The sequence below is a fragment of the Lynx rufus genome, unplaced genomic scaffold (genome assembly GCF_022079265.1).
Source record: "Lynx rufus isolate CCGP_SWC_20201006 ecotype Redwood Valley unplaced genomic scaffold, mLynRuf1.p SCAF_6, whole genome shotgun sequence".
In the NCBI taxonomy this organism is placed as follows: domain Eukaryota; kingdom Metazoa; phylum Chordata; class Mammalia; order Carnivora; family Felidae; genus Lynx; species Lynx rufus.
In genome coordinates this window covers 146,350,056-146,360,105 of record NW_025814878.1, presented here as the reverse complement: position 1 = coordinate 146,360,105, position 10,050 = coordinate 146,350,056, and the positions used below count along the sequence as shown (strand labels likewise).

The window sequence follows — 10,050 nt, the reverse complement described above, 5'->3', positions numbered from 1 at the left end:
TCTCCCCCACCGTCCCGGTGCAGGCGGTCCGAGGTCCCTGTCTCCACCCCGTCCCCCACCGTCCCTGTACAGGCGGTCCGGGTCTGTCCATCCAGTCTGGTGAGCCCTGCCGCGCCCTGATTCAGGGCCCACTTGTCTGCAGCTCCCGCCCTCTTAGGTGGGGTGAACCTGCACGCCTGGTTAAAACCCCTCCTGAGTCCCCCCTCCCTCCACCCCCCCCCCCAGCCGGGCGCGGGACGTGGCGGTGCAGGTGCGTCCTCTTCGCAGCCCGAGTTTGGGTTTCGAGGACGCTCAGCACCCGGGAGGGGCTCCGGGAGGGGCTCCGGGAGGGGCCGCAGGACCGGGCCAGCTGCCCCCAGACCCGCGGGCGGGTGGTGCGTGCAGAGCCGGGTGGAAGGCTGCGGGGTGCGTCGAGGCTCCTCAGGAAGTCAGAGGGAGAGGCGCCTGCACTAATTGGTAGGCCGGGTGCCAGCAGCATGCCAGTGATGTTTTGGTGACGGGTCACCCGGGAAGAGGAGGGACAGCGTGTCACGTGGGGCCCCTCCGGCTCGGTTGGCTTTTCTGGGTCACCCTCTGCGGCTGCCTCCCTCCCGGTTTCCCCTGCCAGTTCCGCCTGGTGTCTCTGACTCATGGCCCCTGCCCCTACTCTCTGTGCCTCCATGTCCCTGGGGGTCAGCTGGGGGCAGAAGCACTGAGGCCCCACCCTCTGGCCCAGTCTCTTCCTTGTGACACTGTCACACACGCTTCGGGAGTGGTTAGTGGGACCCAAGAATGAAGAGGCGGTGAAGACTGGTCTTCCTTGGCTCACGATGGCACGTGTTTACTGGGCGCTGACAGTTCACACTTGACCCCTGACGACCCACCACGCAGCCCCGGCAGTGCCCTCAGTCGAGGGGCCCTTCCCTGCTCCCACATCCCACCTCCTGCCCCTCTGCCTCCACCCACACCAGCGCCTCTTCCTGCCATCTGTCTCCTGAGCCAGGCTCGCCTCCCCTGGAGCCAGAGTCCTCGAGACCCTGCCCGGCCCCCCCCCCCCCCCCCCCCCCCCGCCCCAGGGATCCTCCTTCCAGCTCCAGCCACCAGGCCTTCAGGCTACATCCCACCCACGACAGTGTTGCCTCAGGGCCTCTGCCCCACCTCTCCCTCAATCGGCACCACTTTTCTCCTAGTGCCTGGCCAATCCCTTCACCTTGCTCAAATACCACCCGCTGAAACTGTAACCCAGACCCATCTACACACTACTCCCTCCCTTCCTTCCCAGCTTCCTGTCAGGCATTTCCCATTTTTATCGACCTGTCTTCCCCACCAGAATGGAATCCCCATGAGGGCACATTCTTGTCTGCCTCATCCTCTCTGAGGCTCCAGCTCCCAACACAGTCTCTGAAACATTGTCGAGGCTTCATAAATATCTGTTGAATAAATGAATACAAATGATTTCCTTTGATCATTAAAACAAGTCTCTGACATCAATATAAATGTCTCCACTCTATAATCACAAAACTGACAAGAAGTGAGTCAAATCTTGGAAATCCCACTGTTTCTGCATAGGGTGTGCATTCCTCCACACTGGGCAGGATCTTACCTAGTTTAGTCACAATGGGCAAAGATCCAAAATGAGGGGTCTGGACTGATGGGTTTCCCATCTGCTAGAGGATGTCTCCAACCTCCCTGGCTGCCTGAGTCCAACCTTAGTCCTTCCTGGAACCAGGAAGAGATTTAATGGCTTACCGGTCCGCTGGGAGACTGTGGACCACAGGGCCATGGGAAAGCTTTCCGTTTCTGGCTTCTACACTCCATCCACCGCACTGACGGAGCTTGATTCTGTCCAGGAAATGGGATGAGGACAAGCAGAGGGAGAGCAAGAATAGGAAAGCAGATAAGGTGGAGGCGGACACGTAGGGAGGGAGAGAAGGACCAAGCAGGTAAGTGCAGGGGAGGGGGTGCTCTATAGAGAGACCCAGAGGAGGTGCCCTGGTGTCCCTCTGTCCTGGCCTCCTCTTCTGCAGTCCCATGTCAACACCCAAAGCTCACTTTGCATGAACCTAGTCCATTCCCAGAGCCAGGAACTCAACCTTGATTCCCCTGAACCCCAGTGACCAGGATGGTGCTTCCATCAACAAAACACTTGAAGCTGGCCTGCTCCTTTCCGGGTCACCGCCTGTCACCTAGATCATTGGAGCACGTTCTTTCTTCAGGACAACCAACCCACAAGACTCTGGGGGCCACCACCGGCTTGCAGAGGCCCTGGGTCACTCTTATTCCACACCTGTCTCGTTCAGCTCCTTCTAACTGGAGACCCTGTGTGGTCTGGTCTCTTCCTGAGTCTTCATCTACGGGCACTACCTTCACCTGCAGCTCACCATATACCAGCTTTCCTTAAATCGGCCCCCATTGGCCCTTTCCTCAGAGTCTTTGTAAAGCTGTTCTCTGCCCCTGGAATGCCCTTCCCTCCTCTCTGTGCCTGACGAACTTCTATTCATCTCTCCGGTCTCCTCTTGAACGTTGGCTCCCCAGAGGGGCCTTCCTCAACACCCCCATCTAAACCAGAGCCCTGTGCCAGGTCTTTGTGGGCTCACCAGATTCAGCAAACAGAAACATAAGACATCTATTTAAATCTAAATCCCAGATAAATAATCAATCATTTTTTAGTATAAGTATTCCCCATACAGTATTTGGGAGATATTGATGCTAAGAGAATTCATTGTTTATCTGAAATTCATATTTAGCTGGACACCCCATATATATATATATATATATATATATATACACACACACATATATATACACACATATATATATATATATTAATGTTTTTATTTATTTTTGAGACAGAGAGAGACAGAGCATGAGCAGGGGAGGGGCAGAGAGAGGGAGACACAGAATCCAAAGCAGGCTCCAGACTCTGAGCTGTCAGCACAGAGCCTGATACAGGGCTCAAACTTAGGGACTGCGAGATCATGACTTGAGCTGAAGTCGGACGCTTAACTGAGTCACCCAGGCGCCCCTGGACGTCCCATATTTTATCTGGCAACTCTAGATATGTGGAATGATGTCCCTCCCCTTCTATTTGGAGAGGTTGGAAAGTAAAACAAACTCTACTTCTCAGGAACTTTTGCAGCTAGGGTTTCCCCAGTTGGATGTAGTTGTATGACATTCAAGAGGCAAGAGTGAGGGAGGCCCCCCTCCTACAGCAGATGAGGTGGCCGAGCTCCAGCAGACACGTGGGAGTGGGGGCAGTGCTTCTGGGAGTGCTTCTGACTGACTGACCTTGAAACCAAGAGTCCAGCTAGAGCCTTGTGACCTTCCAGGCCTTTCCATGATTCTCTTATCACGTGGTTCCTTGTATTGAATCCCTTGCCGCCGACCAGACCAGACAGAGAGTAGTTTCTGCTCCCTGACCTGGTCCTCAGCACCTGCAGCTCCCTTCACGGCACTGTGTGGACATGCACATGACTGTCTGGTGTCTCTCTTGCTGTCCACAGGCTGTGGCCATCATGCTGATTGTCATACATCAGTGTTAGTGTGCCTGGACCTCATCATTCGCTCCTTCTACTCCTGGTCAAGCAGGGCCTCACCCTGAACATACAAGAGTGGTCAGTGAGCACCTCTTTATTTGAAATGAGTGTAGAAGAGACAGGCAGCAACCTTCCTGCACTCTTGAGGGATGGGGACTAGAAGGGCTGGCCTGCTCGCACCCCAGCTACCCTGGATGAGCACAGTCACTCCTGTGGACCCCAGTTTTCTCATCTGCAATGTAAGCATTAGGCTACGTGGTGATAACGTCCCTGTCAGTTCTAACGCTCTACCCATCTGGGATTCCGTGACCTCAAAGTGTGAGAACAGAAGCCAGTTAGCTGCATCTGGTGCCCGGCACAGCATAGGAAATCGTCTGTTTGGAAGGCTTGTTCTCGCTGCGGGGGGTGGACATGGAAACGGATTCTCATCCCGAATGTGAGGGGGCAGAGGAGGACCAGACTTACAGCAGGAAGGGAGGTGAAGGCTGCTGGGTCTGTGAATGCACAGACCGACCCTGTAATCCTGGCTCTTAGAACACAGCCCAGCGCCTGTCACCTGTCAGGGCCTGTGCACCTCCTACCTCACCACTGGTCACACTCAGAGCATTAAGAACTGCCCCCCTGCCCCCCAGCCTGGGGGCTCCCTCTCACCACCCAGAGCTTGGCTCACACATCACCCCTCAGAGAAGCGTTTTCTAACACCCTGTCAAAGTCGTGCACACCTCCTCCACTTAATTCCTCTTATATTACCCGCTTTATGTTCTTCAAAGCACTTATCACATCTATAATTATCTTGTTCATTTATTTGTTTACTTGCTTATGGTTAGTCTTTCCCAACAGAATCTAATTTGCCAGAGGACAAGGGACCATGGCTGGCCTGCTCACCCTGTACCAGAGTTCCCAGCACAGTGCTGGACTCAGCAAGTGCTTGCTGGGAGCCCACCTGAATGCAGGAGCAAATGCATGGCCCCTAAGGGGGCGGGGGGGGGGAGGCGGGATGAGGAGGTCTGGGGACACACTGGAGGGAAGAATGAGTATGGAATGTTGTAGGGCAGCTTAAAGGGTGGATAAAGTGACATTGCTGTGTGTGTGTGTGGGGGGGGGTGGTGGTCAGAAGGACAGAGAACAAATGAGCATCCAGGATAAAGGTGAGGGAGGAACCACCCCCCCACAGGCACCATTAGCCCTGAGCAGGGGCTTCAAGGAGGGGGACAGGAAAGAGAAAATCAAGTCTCAGAAGACAGGACATAACGCCTCAGGGAGAGAACACAGGGGTGGAGGCAGTGGGTCTGAATTTCAGCAGCTCTACCTGAAAGCAAATCCTTAACCCCAGGAATCTGAGTCATCCTCTCAGCTCAGAGCTGCTACAGAGCTACAGAGCGCGGGCTGGGAGGGTGCCGGGCTTGCAACCGGGGTCATGTCCATGAGTATCAGGTTGATCTGCTGGAAACTTCATCCTCTGTCTGCCTCGAGCCCCCTTCCCATCAGGGCTGTCTCCCCAGAGTATGTGCAGCAATTCCTGGGACGGCTGCACATTGTAAACAGCAGAGTCTTTAAAAAAAACAAAAAACACAAGTCCTTACAGAAGCAACCGACATTGAAGAAAGTCTTGGGCAACAGGGCACAGTGAGTGAGGCCTGAGAAAGAACTGCGCTTCCTTAATTAGGCTTCTTATCCCCTGAGATCTCTTTCTCCAGTTTTCTCCCCAAAGACGCTTCACGATTTTGGTTCAGGCTTTTCCATTTCTTTCCCACTCAACCCAACCTGCCCTTTGTTTACAAGTCACGGCCTCCAGGAGGCCTTCCTGAAATCATTCCCACTCATCCTACAATCTGTCAACATAATCCTCAGTCCACCTTTACAACTCAGTAATGACAGCTCTGGGTGGATGATGGGTACACCTTTGTGCACCGTCACACTCCCTAACTCGGCAGTGGTGGATTCTGGTGGATGAGGGACAAAGCTTCATCTCCTTGTCACATTCCCTGAGGGCAAAGACCTGGACTGTCTGGTCCTCAATCTCCCAAACACCTCTCTCCACCTTAACACCCCCTGAAGACTTGTGAACTCTTTGACCGGATGGGGATGTCATGGACATGGAGGAGAGCCAGGCTGAAGAATAAACGAAATGAGAAAGAAGCAGAAGAGAAAGAAAGAAAGTAGCAGATGGGCTAAGGCCTGCCCCACCTCCACCACCTCCCTTTCCACAGTGAGAGGGGAGACCTCCTGGAAGCAGCTGGAAAGGGGTGGGGACTGGTATGAGGGAGGCGGGATCCAGTCGCGGTCAGTCGGCCCACAAAGCCAACCCAGCACATACCAAGGGTCACCTCCACCCATGTAGCTCTCTGGAGGTAGAATGAGCCCAGAACAGGGATCAGAGGGTTCAGGCAGAGTTGTTAGGGATTCTGGCAGGAGAGGGAGAAAGCCTTGAGAAGTGAGACATTTCCCGGCAGTGCCCGTCTCCAAATGTCCACCCCTGCACTATGTGTCTGGGAGCCACTAGGTGTGGGCTCATGGGGAGCACCGGGTAGAGGCTGAGCAGAAGCACTGTTAGCAGGAGTCCCTGACGTTTGTTTCTAGAAGGCATGTGATGACTAGACCATGAGCTTCCGGAGCACAGGCTGAATGCCATGCCACATACTATGTGGGTGTCCCCCAGCACCATGCCTGGCCTCTGCCAGTGTGCAATGATTGCTGACTGAGGAGAAGAATATTGTGCACATTTAGAAGGTCTAAGAGAGTTTGCCAGAAGACACTTCAGTTTGCCCAAGAGTCGGCAGGCAGTTCAATGGCTGGGTGTACAGTAAAACCTTGGTTTGCGAGTATAATTTGTTCACAATTATGCTTGTAATCCAAACACTTGCATATCAAAGTGAATTTCCCCATAAGAAATAATGGAAACTCAGGTGATTCGTTCCACAACCCATCATTCATATAAAAATGATTACAATATTGTAATATAATACAAAAAAATCAAGAAAATATAAAGAAAAATAAACAAATTAACCTGCACTTCCCTTTGAAAACTTTCACGGCTGGTGTGAGGGAGGCAAGAGAGGAGGGTTCTTGTGTAGAAAGACTTTCACTATCACTGACAGAATCACTGCCACCTGTTGGCTCCACGGAATCTTTCTCTGCATGGGGGCCCTTGTATACGCTCGCACGGATGTTGACTACAGCGCAGTGTCGATAAACTCTTGTCATATACTGTATTTAATGTAACTGGCGACGAGGAGCAGAGGAAAGGGTCTATATCTGCAGGCAGCCTGACCTAGAATGAAGCAAAGCGTTCCTAAGCTCACTTTTCTGGAAAAGCAAAGGACTGTCCACAGGTGCTTGGAAGTAACAAAAAATACACTAGTGCCAGTTACGAGCACCTTCCAACGTGCTGAAAAGTCACTGATTTCTGCCAAACACTTCGGCCTGAGACTGAGCATCCGAGCATGGGAGACGATCACCCACAACCCCGGGGGGGGGGGGGCGCGGAGAGGGAGAGAGAGAGAGAGAACATTGGCTCAGTGTTGATCATGTGACATTCCACATCTCGTACTACTTGTATTGCAAGACATCACTCGTTTATCAAGTTAAAACTTATCAGAAATGTTTGCTTGTCTTGCAGAACAAGATACTCGCAGTCAAGGTTCTACTGTCTATTTATTGAGACCTGCTGAGTGCCAGGCACCGTTCCAGGTTCAGGGAAAGCAAGGTGAACATAATAAAGGCTAGGTTCCTGTTCCTATAAAACTACCTTCTATTGGACAGAAACAGCTCGAAACAGATAAGCAGACCATTTCAGATAGTGATAAATACCACAAAGACAGTACATCTGGGTAAAGATGAGGAAAGCAACTTGAGATACAATGGGGAAAGACATCCTCTCTTGAAGTGTTCCATGTGGCTTGAGCCCTGGATGACAAGACGGACACAGCCTCGTCCAGCTCTGGAGGAAGCGGGGCCCGAGCAAGTGCACACACCTGGCGGGGAGATCAGCCCGCGTATGCTCAGGGAGCAAACAATGTGAGCCCTGCGTCTAGCACAGCGAAATGGGGGCTGATTTGGGGAGGGTAGGTCCATCTGCACACTTCACCCTCATCACGTCACACTGTGGGGTCACCACGTGCCTAAACATTGGGATCTCCTGGAAAGCTTTCAAAACTCCTGATGCCTACCTCCTCCCCCCCATCCACAGAGATTCTGTACAGTTGACCTGCGGTGTCTCCTGGACATCAGGAACCTAAAAGCTGCCCAGGTCATTCTCACGTGAACATGAACGGAACTGCAGAGCAGACCTTGCAGGCCGCAGCAGACACTTGTGCTGTGAACGCCAGCTCTCTGAACACACTCGCGTGCCATTTCCCCACCTCTCCAGGCCCAGATCTGGAAAGGACCCAATGTCTGAAAGGCCCTGAGGAGGGGATGGAACCAAGAAGATGAAGCGATCCGAAGGAAGACAGAAAGAGAATGGGCAAGAACACCAAGAGACACAGGGAACTCCAGAACATGTGACAGATTGAAGGGGCGAAAAAAACAGGTGCAGAGAGTCCCCAAGGGTCAGAGATTTGTGGGACAGGGGAAGCAGAGCCTGCCGTAACAAATGATCACAAACGCAAATCGCGCACCCTTACCTCACAGTCCTGCAGTTCAGAAGTCGAAAGTGGGTCCTACTGGGTGAAAATCAAGCCATCCGCAGGACTGGAGGCCTCCTGGAGTCCATTGCCTTCCTTTTCCGGCTCCGAGGGGCCGTCTGCTTCCTCTGCACGCAGCCCTTTCCTCAGTGTTCAAAGTCAACAGTGTTAGGCTGAGTGCTTCTCACACGTCTCTCGCTGGTTGTTCTCTCCTGCTTCTGTCCTCTGCCTTTAAGGATGTTGTGGACCTTGAACCCCTGTGGATAATCTAGAGAAATCTCCCTGTTTCGAACCCAAGTGATCAGCAACCCTAAGTCCATCTGCAAACTTAATTCCCCTTTGCCCTGGAAGGTAACAGATTTACAGGTTCCAGGAATTAAGACGTGGACATCTTGGGGGACAGTGACTCCATCTTCCACAGCACGAAAGCCCGTTTTACAAAACAGGTTTGGGTCGTATCTGTAGCTGTAGGTCTTATGAGCACTGAGCTGAGAGCTTTGTTCCAAGATAAATACACATGTGTTTATTTGTGAGGGTTTATCACGGTGTCCAATTTGAGTGTCTCCCCGGTAAGTGTGGAGCAGAGGTGGGGAGAAGGGTGCCTCAAGGGCTGCCCGATCTTTATTATGTTTGTCTTTGAGCTGCTGCTCCCCAAAGACCTACGGCTGCCGCATTGTTCTTATTGACAATAAAACTAATGACAGCGTCTCTTTGCGTGTTTTCTTGGAGTACGTCTCTGTGTCCCTGAGAAACCCTCGCTGTCCACCCCAGTGGTATTCAGTGTGTCTGAGACTGGGTACATCTGTGGCCTCTGCATTATGTGAACGCCTCTGTCCGTGGGGAATTTGGACGTGATGGGTGAGCAGACAGGTCTGTACAACAGTGTGTGCGAGCACACTCGTGGACAGATGTTTACTTCCCCACAAACCCTGCAGGGCAGGCAGACAGACAGGCCTCCCGTGAGAGCCGCAGAGGAACTAGCAGGTGGAGGGCGTGGGAAGAGAGGAGAGGAGGGAAGAGCCAGGAGATGGATGAGAGGGGAGGGAGAGGAAAGATCAGAGGGAAGATTTTGGAAAGCAGAGGGGAGGTTTTGGGGATCTCAAATGAAACAGAGGCAGCGGGGCGTCACAGCTAGGGCACAGATCAGGGCTGGCTACGGCCCCGCTTCTGCTTATTCCCGGCCTTTGTGACCTTGGCAAGGCCAGCTCTCTGGGCCACTGTTTACCAAGAGACTTGAAATAGATGAACCCTAGGTACACCCCAAAGAAGGGTGAAAAGTGGAAATAAAAACCCACACGGGGAAAAACTGAGAGAAAGAACTAGAGACAGGTGGGGAGAGAGTAGAAGTAGGGGAGGCCCAGCCAGACGTAGAACTGACTCCCAGAGACCTGAGCGGGGGCGCCTGCTCCCCCCTCCCTTACCCCACAGCTTCAGAGAGTTCTTAAGCCCTTAATAGGTAAGGCAGCAAGCAGGGAGGAAAGGAAAGACTCACCAGCAGTGACAGCACACACCAGACCGAGGCCTGGATCCTCGCTCCCGCCTCCAACTCCGGGGAAGTGGGTGTGCCGGCCGCCTGGAGTGACTCACACCCCGGCGATGTGGGCGCACACGCCGAAAGCGAGCCCGGGCGCTCTGCCCACCGGCTCAGCACAGGCCCGGGGCGGAGATGAGATTGGGGCGCCGGAGGGGTGACAAGGAGGCGACCCCCGCCCCCACGGTGCGGCCTTGCCCCCAGAGCGCCCCCTCCCGAGCACCTGCTCGCCCCGAGGACCCGGGCGCGCGCGTCCCCCGCCCTCCTCCCCCAGACCCGAGCTGGGAAGCTGGAGAACCAGGTGAGCTGTTGCGCAAGGCCCGGTGTTTACCTGCCGCGGGGGCCTCCTCCTCCCTATAAAGCCTGGCGCGGCGGGGAG

The 10,050-nt window shown here is 53.6% G+C and overlaps 1 long non-coding RNA gene across 1 annotated transcript; it reads right to left on the bottom strand.

The window, feature by feature from the left end:
- Positions 1-1,065: 1,065 nt before the first annotated feature.
- On the bottom strand, positions 1,066-9,873 carry LOC124528679 (uncharacterized). Its single transcript, XR_006966213.1, has 4 exons — positions 8,141-9,873; positions 4,825-5,066; positions 1,729-1,821; positions 1,066-1,409 (listed from the first exon to the last, which is right to left on the bottom strand). It is a non-coding gene; the product is annotated as an uncharacterized LOC124528679 (long non-coding RNA).
- Positions 9,874-10,050: the final 177 nt, after the last annotated feature.